The sequence below is a fragment of the Triturus cristatus genome, chromosome 6 (genome assembly GCF_964204655.1).
Source record: "Triturus cristatus chromosome 6, aTriCri1.1, whole genome shotgun sequence".
NCBI lineage: Eukaryota > Metazoa > Chordata > Amphibia > Caudata > Salamandridae > Triturus > Triturus cristatus.
The window spans coordinates 1,521,514,606-1,521,529,539 of NC_140589.1; the positions used below are offsets into that span (position 1 = coordinate 1,521,514,606).

The following is a 14,934-nucleotide window of genomic DNA, read 5'->3' on the forward strand; positions in this document are numbered from 1 at the left end:
TTTTATCAATCTTGTTATTTGAAACACTAATGCACCTGCAGCTACACATTTTCTGTGCAGACAAAAGGTCACATTGAATGTCATTACAGTAGGGCAGGCTAACTAAGGCCATCCTAGAAAACATTTGGTCCCATCCTCGGAATGCCTTTTTGATGAGGTTCTCTCTCACTGCATGGGTTTAGCTTCTTGTGCTTGGTTAAATGCCTAGCTTTATAACTTTTACACATCAAAAGACAGTGTGGGATAAACCATAGATGCAAATCAGTTGGAAGCAATGTGCTATTGACTGCCATTTTTGGAGGAAGGGCAACAGAGCCCACAGGAGGCTCTGCATCTTGACAGTAATAGTAGGCGCTTACAATTAGGGAAGTCTGCACAGTCTCTCCTACTTGGTCATCACTGATGATACATTGCACTAACATAGACCTGAAAATAAGGTATGGAAGGAAATAAATTCACAAAGCAAGATTGTTTAAAGAGATCTACGAGATTTCATCAAACTCTATTGTGTATATGTGTGTTGTAAACAATTGGTGTGACATACAAAATTAAAAAAAGGAAGCTAATTTTGGACAAGAAAGAAATACAAGAGTCGCATCATCATAATATGTGTAATGTATCATTCGATTGTAACCCATAGTTCTTCACCTCTGTGCAACCCAACCCAACACTTAAGCAGTTGGGTTTGTGAAACCTAGTTTGATATTTCTTTGTTGAACGATGATGTGTTTTCTTATCTTGTGTGAAACATAGGTTTTTATGCTATAGGTTGAATTTTTCTGTCATGCTTGTGTGGGCTTCATTGATGAAGATGGGCCTTATTCATCAAAAATTCATACAATACAATGGAGCAAGCCGCCGTGCTGCCTGAAAGGGCAGCAATGTGAAGTATTTACCATCATATAGCGCATTTCAGTCCTTTCTTAGCGCTGGTACACTTTTTGCTGCCTAGCCCCAAAGCAGGCAATCTTGCGTCATGTTGCAAGGGTGCCTGCATTGCAGGCAGGAAGGTTTTTGTGTGGGAAGGGCACTTTTCTCCTCAAAAACAATCCTCAGAGGCATTTTCCTCTTTCTAAATGTGTTGCAGAATGCAGCAGACTTAGTGGAAACAACAAGGAGAAATAAAGATATTTCTCCCCGTTGTGCCTCTGGTGGGGAGGCGTATAATTCTGATGCAGTCCAAGGTCTACCAATGTTGGTAGATCTGGGATGTGTCAGAATCCATGGGCGAATGCGTGGGAATACTCACACTCCACCCATGGCACGCCGCCCTGCAGTATAGTTACGCATCCCAGCAATTGGTGCTACCTTGCTTTACTCTACATTTATCAAGCCACACGAGATGGCCTTACATGTCTTGATAAATCTCATTTAGGTTTTGCGTCACCCTTACATCCCCTTGCGTAGCACCATGGCGATGGAAAACCTTGAAAAATATGTCCCTTAGAGGACATAAATCCGTCAAACTTTTTAAAATCCAAACAATGTACTGCGTGTTCATATGGAAACTCGCCCTGCCGGAGAAGCATTCTGTTATATTTTCACTGCATTATAGTCTAACTAGGTACAGAAGTTCAACTCGACAGTGGATAAGTGGTCCTTTAGTATAAAATGGTTCCTTTGAGAATTGTAGTGGTAATACTGAAAATTCCAATAAAAACCCCCCAGTGGTACCATCACTCAAAACAAATACTAATTTTAACATTCTGTGCGAGACGAAACCCAAAATGTAAGTTAAATTCTAATATGCCAGTATTCCCTTGAGTACCAGCTTTAGTGCATGCCCAGTGTTGCTCTCATTACAAAGTGGGCAATTCCACTTCCTTTTGCCTACAATAAATTAATAATATTGTCTCTGAAGCCATTATCGCTGTTCACATGGTGTACATCTCGTATGCAGTAAGTACCTTACACCAGATAAAGCATTCCTCCCTTCCGCTTTGCCCTACAGAAAGCAACACACATTCAATACCAAACCAGGAATTAACCTAAAGTATACGTGTGTGATTACACTGCGTTCATGTATTTATTATATTTTTATCTGGCTCTTTTATAATGTCCTAGTATTGGGCTTTCTTTTATAAATCGAATTAGTTTTTATCAGTATTGCATATTGTAAAGGTTTTAATTAACCATATACAGTAAAGATTTTCGACCTAAATTAAGGACATGTGTTGGCTGGACTTGTGAAAGGGCCCGTAAATACCATGTCATGCTTGGGGAACTGGGTTGCAAATCTACATGGTGTTCTTAGCCATGCGGCTCACCCGAGGCCATGTGTTTCTAAAGCAGTGTGCACCCTGCTCGCGGTCCCAGCCCCACAGACGCCGCTCCAGCCGCAGTTCATACTCCTCACCCTGCTACTTACCTCTCTCCTGGTCTTCTGTTCACATCTTGACGGCGCTTGTATGAGTCCCCATCGGACATAGCTTAGCCGCCATTGAGGCCAGGCGCAATAGGGCTCCTCCACACGCGTTGCGGCTGAAAGAGAATGGTTCTCAGATCTACCGCCACTGAATTCCTACAAATACTTCCTCCGTAATTGCTGCTCACTTCCTCCCAGAGTTCTGTCAGCAACCTTGCAAGGTTCACTATCTGGGGCCCAGTTCTATCCCTAGAGCCCTGGTGATGATGATGCGAGATCGGTTTGGGGATTCAGACGTGGACTTTAAATGCAGACCCCCTCTACATTGGTTGTAATAGACAGAGGGGCCCTGCTATTCTTGTTTTGAGATACGCACTTTGAAGAGCATTGTCACATTTGTGAATCACTTCTGAGAGCACCCAGCGCGGTTTTCACCCACACCCGCTACACCATCTTCTTGCTTATTGTATAAAAAATAGTTTTTTCATCTCTCTATAAATATATCTATTATTTGATTACATTATATATGTTTCGGGGCCACTGTTATACGATATACAATTTGTGTAACCAGGCACAGTTTTGTGGACCTACAACACAGCCTGATTAGTTAAGATCGCCCCAAGGTAATTTGTCTTTTGAATGTGTATGTGTGTGTGTGTGGGTGGGTGTGCGTGTATGCGAGTGTGTGGGTGTGTGTGTGTGTGTTTGTGTGTATGTGTGTGTGTTTGGGTGTGCGTGTATGCGAGTGTGTGGGTGTGTGTGTGTTTGTGTGTATGTGTGTGTGTGTGTGGGTGGGTGTGCGAGTATGCGAGTGTGTGCGTGTGTGTGTGTGTTTGGGTGTGCGTGTATGCGAGTGTGTGGGTGTGTGTGTGTTTGTGTGTATGTGTGTGTGTGTGGGTGGGTGTGCGAGTATGCGAGTGTGTGCGTGTGTGTGTGTGTTTGTGTGTGTGTGTGTGTGTCTTTAGTTATTTCATCATATAAACAAGTGTTTCTGACTCATTGACATTTTAGTCGCACGACGTTCTATAAATTTGGCCAGATATACACACAGTATAGGTACTGGATTGTGTAATGTACTTCTCATGTACCAACAGCACATGCGTTGCGGTCAGTCTCTCCAACAGCATCGTGCATACGAGCAATGTTCTGCCAGTGGAAATCCTAAAGTGTACCGCCATCCTCGTAGGTAAAAAAACGGAGGGGGTGTTGAAACATCGCATAACATGAGCGTTTCAAAACTATAACCTTGCTAAGTTAAGCTATATACATTTTCGCTACAAGTTCTTGATGCATATCAATTCTTGTGTTTTTAAAGTGGCAAACGACTCGGGCTGTGTCTGGCCCACCATCCTGCAGAATTGTACACGGTGCAGCGGTAGCACAAAGCGTTTCAGCATCTACCGTTGTGCGGTGAGACAATGAGAGTCCAATTGTTCTTTTAATACCTGGGCCTTGAAGTGGTGACAGGTCCAGTGGGCCGTATATGTCCATTCACACGATGCCCGTAGTCGATATGAAAGAAACCACTGCCCTTCAGTACCCCTTTTCTTTTACAGATGACTTTGGACCATAGTACATACTATACAGCTTTGTAAAAAAATCAAGATGTTTCAGAAAGATGTATTAAAGAATGTAACTAAGAAAGCACAATGCGAGTAGATTGATGAAGAGCACACAATGCCTCGCATAGCAGCTCGGAATGGATTGTTCCCATGAGAAGCAGAGTCAGTACTAATTTGCATAATTCAGGTCTCTGTCTCGAGTGGCACAGTGGATGAAAAACGATGGGGTTGGAATGCTATCTAGAGTGATTGTCAGTGGTTAAGACTATTTGCAGGAATTCCTCCTTCTTTGGTGTGTTTGATGCATTCAGTGTACCGGTATAGATAGATTATATACCCCTGAGGAAATTGGAGCCCGGTAATAGGAGTTTGACCTGAAATAAACATGAAGCCCATTGGATTTTTACTCTTGTAGGTGTCACATTGGGGTATATTTACAAAAAAGGGCGCAGCACCTCAAGCAAATCGGCTGCGCCAAGCTGCGTCAATTAAAAAATGCAGAGATGCACCAAATTAACAAGAATATGGTGCATCCATGTGCTCACCCTGCGTCGATGCTGAAAAAGCTGCCTGGCACTACTGCAAGCACCCTAGTGCCATGGGCAAGGGTACCTGCATTACAGGGATGATTGTTTATGTGCAGGAAAGCACACCTTAATGTACATAAACAATCATTAGTGGCAATTTGCTCCTTCATGTGTGCTACAGAATGCAGCATACATAGATAGAGCAAAAACACGAGGAGAAATACAAGTATTTCTCCTCGTTGAACCACTCAAACGCCTCATTTTGAATGGTGTTAGTTTTTGGCGCTGCCTCAGATTTACACATCCTTGTAAATTCGAGGCAGTGTCAAAAAGCCATGGGTGTTGCGGTAGAATGCCCACAGGAACACCCATTGCACGCTCCTTCAACGCAGAAAATGGTGTCAAAGGTTATGATATTTACAATGTGATGTTCAGCTACGCAAAGTGGCTTGGTGCTGCATGTATATATGGAGCAGGGCATTGCGCCATTGGGGCGTCATAAAGAGCAACGATCCAGTGGCTCAATGCCCATGTAAATATGCCCCACAATGTCTTAATATTGCAGACGGCTTACAGATGTTTTTAGATTCCATTCCATTTGGGAAGGCTTTGACTTATTTTTACTGTAGATTGTTCAATTTATTTCTGTCATTATGTTTGGGTTTTTCATTTGATCTATGGCAATACTAGAGATAACATGTGTTTCCTTGATCTTTTTTGTTGTAGTTTGTCATCTCTGTGGTTAAATATGTGAAAAAGAAAACCGAGTTGAGTTCACCAGGGGCACCTTCCCTGTTTGCACCCGACGCACCGTAAAACAGGTGCAATGAGCACAAACAGGGAAAGTACATCCTATTACATAGAATGCAGTGCTCACAGGTCAGTCTCGAACTCATGCTGCCCTGGGGGCAGTGCATTCAAGTGAAATACGGAGTCGATTTGAAGCAGATGCTCTGTGTTTCACTGTGCAGGCGGCAACCTGCCTGCACTTTTAAAGGAATATGACTCGTTATTTCGCATACCATTACTTCGCAGCTTTTTACTACAAAGTTTTTACTTAGCAAATACCATTACTACGCACGTTTTTAGTTCGCATACCTTTACATTACAAATGTTAATGTATGCGAACTAAAAACTTGCCTAGGAATAAAAACAGACATTTACCCCAACAGTACATTAAATACTAAATACACATACACTACCCTACACATAACAAACTCTAAAACACTACCCAAACCCCCAAACACTACACTACCCTACACTACTCAGACACCACTACACTACCCTAAACCCTAAATCACTACCCCCTGGACGACCCTCCCCTTCCCCCAGCCTGCTCCCTACACTCAAACACTACCCTGCACGACACCCCAACTCTACCCTAAACCCTAAAACACTACCCTACACTACACAACACCACAACACTACCCTAAACCCTAAAACACTACCCCCTGCAAACTCTTCCTGACCCCAGTCCTATCCCTACACCCAAACACTACCCGGCACGACACCCCGAAACTACCCTAAACCCTAAATCACTACCCCCTGGATGACCCTCACCCTTCCCCCAGCCTGCTCCCTACACTCAAACACTACACTACACAACACCACAACACAACCCTAAACCCTAAAACACTACCCCCTGCACAACCCTCTCTGACCCCCAGTCCTGTCCCTACACCCAAACACTAATCTGCACGACACCCGACACTACCCTAAACCCTAAAACACTACCTTACACTAAACTAACACCACAGCACTACCCTAAAACACTATCCCCAGCACAACCCTGCCCCTACCCCCAATCCGTTCCCTACACTGAAACACTACCCTGCACGACCCCCAACACTACCCTAAACCCTAAAACACTACCCTACACTACACAAACACCACATCACTACCATAAACCCTAAAACACTACCCTACACTACACTAACACCACAACACTACCCTAAACCCTAACACACTACCCTCAGCACGACCCTGCCCCTACCCCCAGTCCTGTCCCCACTCCCAAACACTACCCTTCACGACCCCTAAAGCCTAAAACACTACCCCCTGCACAACCCTCCCTGACCCCCAGTCTTGTCCCTACACCCAAACACTAATCTGCACGACACCCAACACTACCCTAATCCCTAAAACACTACCTTACACTAAACTAACACCACAACACTACCCTAAAACACTATCCCCAGCACAACCCTGCCCCTACCCCCAATCCGTTCCCTACACTGAAACAGTACCCTGCACGACCCCCAACACTACCCTAAACCCTAAAACACTACCCTACACTACACAAACACCACATCACTACCCTAAAACCTAAAACACTACCCCCAGCATGACCCTACCCCCAGTCCATTACCTACACTGAAACACTACCCTGCATGACCCCCAACACTACCCTAAACCCTAAAACACTACCCTACACTACACAAACACCTCATCACTACCATAAACCCTAAAACACTACCCTACACTACACTAACACCACAACACTACCCTAAACCCTAACACACTACCCCCAGCACGACCCTGCCCCTACCCCCAGTCCTGTCCCCACTCCCAAACACTACCCTTCACGACCCCCAACACTGCCCTAAACTCAAATACACTACTCTACACTACCTAAACACAAACACAACTACACTACCCTAAAACCTAAAAAAACTACCCCCTGCACGACCCTCCCCCTAGTGTAGAGGTGGGCCTTACCAAGGCCTACCGGTGCAGGGGTTCGCCCTTCTTTGCGCACTAGTCCTTGGACCAACAAATGGAGATTGGCACAGAAGCTGTAATATCAAAACAATAGTTTATTAAAACCTCATGAGTGGAACTACATCTATACAGACCCCTCAGGCAATGTATGAGGTAGTACAAGGAGTACAGAATCCATGGGCCTTTTATACCCACTTTGTAGCTGGGTAAGCATGAGAGCTCAAAAGGAGGCGGTACAAGTATACACAAGAATAGCTGTTCACATATATGGAGTAACAGAAAATACATAGTCAACAAAGTGGGAGAGGTGATGAAGTTGCTGACATCAGTTGAAACAGCCTGACAGTTACACACTAGGACAGGTGCATTCAGCTACAGGTCTTTCTGAGCATGTGCAAGGCTCTGACTCAGTGCTGAAGGAGTTAACTGGAACAGATGACACAAGCAGAATACAAGGGTAGGCAATAGTGAAGAGGGAGAAAGCACATGGCGAGCACATGGCTAACTAAAATGGCTGCCAAAAACAAAATGGCTTCAGCTCATGCTAACAGTGATCTCTGCCAACTTCCACACAAGGACAACGCCCCCGGCTTACCTCTCCTGAAGTCCTCCTCCATGATGACGGGGGCCGCTCTCCCTATCCCTGAGCTGCCGCCCCTGTCACCTCCCCCTGCCTGGGATGCTGCTCGCTCCGCTTCCTTCTCACCCTGCCAACGCCTCCATAATGAGGCAGTTGTCATCGCGCACATCAGGGTCAGCCTAGCAGTGTCGCTTCCTGGGAGGAGTTCTGCCTGAGGTCACGTTCTTCTTGCCTCGCTGAAAAAACCCTGGTGTATCCCTTACAGTACTAAATCGAAAATTACTTGCTGTCATTTCTACCCTATAATAGGACCACAGTGATGTTTTGTTTTTATTCAATTTTGAAGCCTTTTCATTGTTTTAAACATATAAAGAAACATTCAATGGGATTTTTTAATAGGACTTTACTTTTTTCAATTCAACGTGACATTTGAAGCATTACTGGTCATTGCTGAAAGTTCTTAAACAAACTTTTGATCCCAATGAATCATTATTTTTAATGCCCACATGCCAATTTGAGACTTTTATTTCTACTGTGCAGCACTCTACACTTCAAAATGGGTGAGTGACTAGCGCCATTGTTTACCCATTACAACACATGTGTTGTTACAATGCATGCAATGTAACAACTTGCTTAGTAAAGGCTACGCGTTGTTGCATCGCATGCGTTGTAACGCATGCGAAGTAATGGTATGCGGAGTAAAGCCTCCGTAGTAATGGGTAATTACCTTTTAAAGGGGTTTAGAGATCCTCTTGCAGGAGTGTGCAGTGAGTGACTGCACCTACCGGGAAGGGGATGTCAGGGGGGTCCATATGACCTAATTTCCTCTCTCCAGTGGGCTGCTATCAGGGGGCACACTGCCAGTGCGCCCCTTGACAGCTTCTTTACCTCTGCGCCTGTGTCTATAATACTGCGTGGGCGCAGAGACAAAGGGATTCCCTCATTTGCATAGGGCCAAGCCCTCATGCAAATCAGGCAACGCTCTCTTGAGAAAGCGATCTTGCTGTATGTGCACCAGTGCTTTCAGTATTACAGAAGGGGCTGCACAAGCATCTGCTGCACCTTCTGTAATACCAAAGTGCCCCGGGGCATGCAAAGCAGGCTCAAACACCTGTTCGCCCCCAGGGCACTTCCATAATCCGACCCCAGTTAGGCAATGGTTCGACCTATAGAGGAGTGTGGGTATATCTTCAAGAGAAGATTCTGTTATTGTTTGATAAGGCATGTCACCATTGTGAATTTTCCTGCAAATAAACCACATTCTATATGCTCTCTGTGCTCTATTTTAGCTTTCATGATATCTTAGTGTTGACTAGAAATGGAAATTATTTTTAAAAGCAACAGATCAAATCTTATATTTTAGCCCTTTGCTTCTTTTATTTAAAGCCTCGACGCAACATCACATAAAACACAAAATACGTGCTGACTGGATGCAGTTAGAGAGGGGTGTACATTTTACTTGATTGCTTTAAGTAATTCAATTCAGAGAATTTGGAATACAATAATCACTGGTTATGCCTTCTGAACCTTTCCAGATTCAGCTGTTTTGAACCCATGGTCTACGGGTCTGCACAACAGCTTAGAGGAATTTGCGTATTGGAACTGCTGTTTGAGTTAGAGAGCTAGTCATGCAACCTCCAGTTTTCTAGGTTTAGTATTTAGCAAATGTGAAATGTTGGTGCAATTAGGATTATCAAATATTGGAGTAAGTATGGATAGGAATGAAGATATCAGAATACGCTGTAGGTTGTATCCCTTTCTGTTAGTGTGTAGCAAATTATTGGATCCTGGAGTGCATCTTTGGGTCTGACATTTCTTTTCAAACAAATTAGAATGCCTGATTTTCCCAGTCATTGTCCTCTCAACTTCTTCACATTGTTTGAGGTATTCTCCAGAAGATGCAACCTGACCCTGTTATGACAGGTGTTTGATGGCAGCTGGTGGAGCAGAGTTACAGATATGGCCATCTAATTATAAATGGCAGATGGCAAGCAGAACCTTGATGGTTCAAGGCGATCACGTCCTTCCACAAAGGTGCAAATAGAGGACTTGAATCATTATGTTCAAGCCTTTGTGAATTCACTCACAGGTAGTACAAAAAGTCAAACCTAAACCATTTTTTACTTTAGTTTCAGTTGCTTTTTAGGTTAGTCTTTAAGTTGGTTTTAGCTTTAGCTAATAGTTGCAACTGCAATTAGGTTACATCATTATGCCAAGAGATCCAAGACAAAATCACTGGTGTTAGACCTGTCATCCTTAGAGTGGTCTTTTCCTCTCATTTCTGCTGACTCTTTTTGTTGGCCTTAGGACTATGAGCACTTTAACACTGCTAACCAATGTTAATGTGCATGTACTTCTCCTCTAAACATGTTGACATTGGTTTTTACCTGATTGGCATATTTGTTGCGCTGGGAAGTCCCTTGTAAAGTGGTATACCATAATACTCAGGGTCTGTACTTCAAAAGCTGCTAGTGGGCTGCAGCACTAAATGTGCCACCCACAGAAGTAGCCTTTCAAATCTGTCTCAGGCCTGCCAGTGCAGGATTTGTGTGTGCAGTTTACTGCCACTTTGACTTGGCATTTAAAACCGCTTGCCAAGCCTTAAACTCCCCTTTTATTACATATAAGTCACCCCTAACGTAGGCTGTATGTAACCCTAAGTGCAGGGTGTTATGTAAGTTAAAGGTAAGTCTTTAACTTTTATGTTTTGAATGTCCTGGTAGTGGAAAACAGCCTATTAAAAATTTTTCAACTACTGAGAGGCCTGCTCCTCTCATAGGCTAGCATTGGGAATTCCTTAATACACTTTTAAGCTGTAATTCCTGATCAGAGGGGAGTAGCTTTTTCATGTTTCACATCATTGGAATGGTAATGATAAATCCTGCGTACTGGTAACGCTGGATTTAACATTACTGTTTTAGAAACACCACTTTTAGAAAGTGGACATTTCTCTGCACTTATTGCTCTTTGTGCATTAGAGCTTGTCTCCAACACACGTCTGGGTTGGGTGACAGTTGCACTTTTTGCATTCCCTTTAGACATCCACAAACACAAGAAGGTGAGGGTGATCTGCAATCTGAGCACTCATCTGCATTCTGATGGGTCTTCTTGGGCAGGGAGGAATGGGAGGGGCTAACACTTACACTTCATTAGAGAGTGTCCTGTCCACACACAAAGCACTGATTTGTCTCCTGCAGATAGCCAGGCAGACAGAACTCGGTTGAAAGGGATCCTTGTGCACTTCATAGAGCTCCTTTGAAGTCACCTCCTACATCAAAGGAGCTTTTAGGTACAAGTACTGGGTCCCTGACCCTCTAAAATTAGACACTTCTGGATTTTCAATCAATCAATCAATCAATCAATCAGGGAATTGTGAAGTGAGCTACTCACCCGTGAGGGTCTCAAGGCACTGGGGGGGGGGGGAGGGCGGGAGTAGCACCGGTCAGTCAAAGAGCCAGGTCTTTAGGGTCTTCTTGAAAATGTGCAGAGTGGGGGCACGTCTGATGTTGATCGGGAGCTTGTTCCAGGTCTTAGCCGCGATGTAGGAGAAGGCTCTTCCACCCGTTCTTGCCCTGCAGATGCGCGGGGCCTCGGTGAGGGTGAGGGCGGGCGGATTGGAGCTTTCTCTTGGATACATGGAAGGAGATTCTTTCATTGCGATATTGGGGTCCTGTGTTGTGGAGGCATTTGTAGGCATGGGTGAGTAACTTGAAAGTCACTCTCTTCTCGACGGGGAACCGGTGGGTGTCTTGCAGGTGTTGGGTGATGTGTTTGTGTTAAGGGATGCCGAGGATGAGTCTGGCTGCGGTGTTCTGTATGGTCTGGAGTTTGTGGAGCAGAGATTTGTTGATCCTGGCGTAGAGGGCGTTTCCGTAGTCCAGTCTGCTGGTTATGAGTGCATGGGTAATGATTTGGGGGGGATCCATTTGAAGATCTTGCGAAGGATGCGGAGGATGTTGAAGCAGGTGGAGGTGACGGCATTGATCTGTCTGGTCATTGAGTGGGAGGAGTCGCGTATGATGCCGAGGTTCCAGGCGTGGTCCATGGGGTGGGGGTGCTGCCGAGGTTGGTGGGCCTCTAGGTGTTGTCCCATGCAGAGGGGGAGGGTCCAAGGACGAGGACTTCTGTCTTCTCCGAGTTGAGCTTCAGGCATCTGCTACTTATCCAGGATGCGATGTCCTTCATTCCTTCCTGGAAGCTGAGTCTGGTGGTGGTGGGGTCCTTGGTGAAGGAGAGTATGAGCTGGGTGTCTTCAGCATAGGATACTATGCTGAGTCTGTGCTGTCATACGAGGGGGCAAGGGGGGCCATGTAGATGTTGAAGAGCATTAGGGCTGAGCAATGATCCTTGGGGTACTCTGCAGTTGATCTCTGTGGGTTCGGAGAGGAATGGTGGAAGTCTGATTCTTTGGGTTCTGCCAGTGAGGATGAGCGGAGCCAGTCCAGGGCGGGTCCCTGTATGCCGACATTGTGGAGTCTGGCGGTGAGTTTGCAGTGGGAGACGGTGTTGAAAGCTGAACCTCTGTCAGAAGGACTGCTGTGCTGCTTAAAGTACTCACCTGGACTGTTTATCTAGAAGGACTGCTGTTCTGCTTGTTGCCCTGCGCCTGCTGCTCCCTCACTCGGCTAAAAAGACTCTGTCTTCCCTCCAAGTAATCTCCAACGGCTTGCTTGCTTGCCTCGTGTTTTCTGAAGTCCCAGGGACACAAAAAACTTCCTGCAAATCTGCTGGTGCTGCTGGACTCTGCCTTCTGTGAACCTACCTTTGCCTGAGGTGCCCTCTCCTAGTTCTGGGCAGCAGAAGTGCTTTCTGCTGCTGTTATGCTGCAAAGTTGATGCATCCTCACCTTTGCGCTGATCGGAACCAATGTATCGCCCTTTGACGCTGACGCAGAGGCTGTTCAATGACTTTGGTTGTACAGCCCTCGCAGTCCGACGACAAAGCTCTGTGTGGCTCAACGATGACACATTGCCTTCACCTCAAAGAAGCTGGACGATGATGCAGTGGCCTGACTGTGTGGAAAAGATCGATGCATCGTGCCCTCAGCATTGAAGTTTGCTCCATCCAAAGTACTTTCTCAGAATGTTCTGCTTGGGTCTTGTAGCCGACCTGCCTTCCATCATGGTTGACCTTAACCTTGGATTTGTACCAGTTCCTTGCACCCTCAAGGAACCTTTTGACTGCAGGTGACTTCTTAGCACTGTTTTTGCATCTAATCTTTAAATTTTATTATCGTGAATTCTACTGATTCGATTTTTGTCATTTTGATCTTGTTTTACTCAGATAAATATTTTCTATTTTGCTAAAACTGTGTTGAGTCTTTTTGTGGTGTAGTCATTGTGTTACTGTGTTTGTGTTTGTTTTGCACAAATACTTTACTCATTGCCTTGTTATATGAGCAGGGCCTTTCATGCCAAGCTACCATAGGGTGAGCACAGGTTATCTTTTAGTGTGTATCTAGTTTACCCTGACTGGAGTAGTGGTTTGTGCCTGGCCTGGGTGTACTCCTCAGCCAACCAGAAATACCTTTTCTAATGCCAGGCTCCACTCAAAATGACTTTTTTTCAAACAAAGATAGGATCCTTGCTTCAGATACTCAGTTAAAACTCCATTTCTAGTTGAAGGTTACTGCTGTGTATTATTGTGACCTTGCAGTTGACTAAAGTATGACCTTCCAGACTCTTTTGCTGATCCAACCCTGGAAACTGGAACTGAGTTATGAATTAAGGTCACGCTCTATGGGTTGAAAAAGACGCTTTAGACTTTTACTAGTCCAAAATATGGAACACACGCACACACAGTGATCCAGTTGTTCTATGGGCATAGTGGTCAAACAGCAATGGTTAAAATCCTACCTGGCCTTCACAATCTACCTGTGGGATGTCTAGTCAGACCAAGTAATGCCATTTTTAAATCAGTACCATTTGACTCTAAGGAGTTCACCAAATCTTCTGGGATATGATGGTTCTCCTGTTGCTGATTTCTGTCGAAGTAAACAACGTAGGCTTAGTTGATGGCAGACCTAGTGATGCCATTTTACATCAGTACCCTTTGTTTATAGGGAGTTTATCTAATCACTAAGCGTTCACCTGTTCATTCCTTCAGAAGCAAACCACCCAGGCTCAATTGCCTTCAGCAAAGAATATGAAATCTTATTAGAAGCATGAGGAGGGCTTCAGAGAGGATTTTAAATAAATGCTACCCGGGGATCTTTTTCACATGCGGGCCTCTTCAGAACAGCTGATAGGATTACTGGGGGCAATACCCCTGCTCCACCATTAGGTACATTTCAAATGCTTCCCAAAGAGCGTGGTAACTGTAAAATTACAAGCAGTTGTCCCTTAAGCCAATTTCACATCACAGTGCAGCTCCAAAGAGAAATGGCCACGCATTGCAGCACCCCCAAATGAAAAGCTCTCCCATTGAACAACCTAAAAAGAAATTATGTGAAAAATCAAAACCCAAACAAGGATAACTGAAAGCTACTTAAAGCAGCTTAGCACCCAAATTACGGAAACAAGTTCTAGTACAGAGACTATGTTAAAAAAGATTTCCAGGTTTATACATACAGGACTATAACACATACAGTGAGCACCTCAGGTGCTAATTATAGGTACGATGTCTGCCACTTTTTTTTGTCTGGCTGGTGCCTTAAATAGTTGAAGAGCAGGAGCTGGACTGGCACTGTTTTATAACCTTAGACAGTGGGAAATGCTTGCTTGTCACCGGAACTTTAACGCTGTGTACTGCTGTTGGCCGGAAATGTAGCAGCATTTGTTCACATATCTAAAGTATACACTAGAACATAACACCATAACATTTCACATATCTGCTGCCTGATGATAATAATGTAAAGTAAACACAGCCTTCCCTTAACTTTAACCCCTTCGGTGCTCATGACGGAATGGTTCCGTCATGACCCACGGTTGAGCTGTGCTCATGACGGAACCATTCCGTCATGACCCCGCCCGCGCAAGATTCCGCCAGCACAGCGGCGGAATCTGCGCAGCATCGAAGGGGTTAAAAGACAAATATGACCGTATGCTTATTTAAAAATGAACTCAAGACTGCAGCTACTCTAAAGGTTTCTGGGAGCTACTGGTAGCTCGTTATCGAATGGTTGGAGACATGTGATCTAAGGACTGCTGACTTATCAGTGGCAACCAGATATTGGGAGTG

The 14,934-nt window shown here is 44.8% G+C and overlaps 1 protein-coding gene across 2 annotated transcripts in view; it reads left to right on the forward strand.

The window, feature by feature from the left end:
• The window catches only part of LAMP5 (lysosome associated membrane protein 5), a 133,553-nt gene that overhangs the window by 1,691 nt on the left and 116,928 nt on the right, over positions 1 to 14,934 (forward strand). The gene's annotated exons all lie outside the window — the stretch shown is intronic.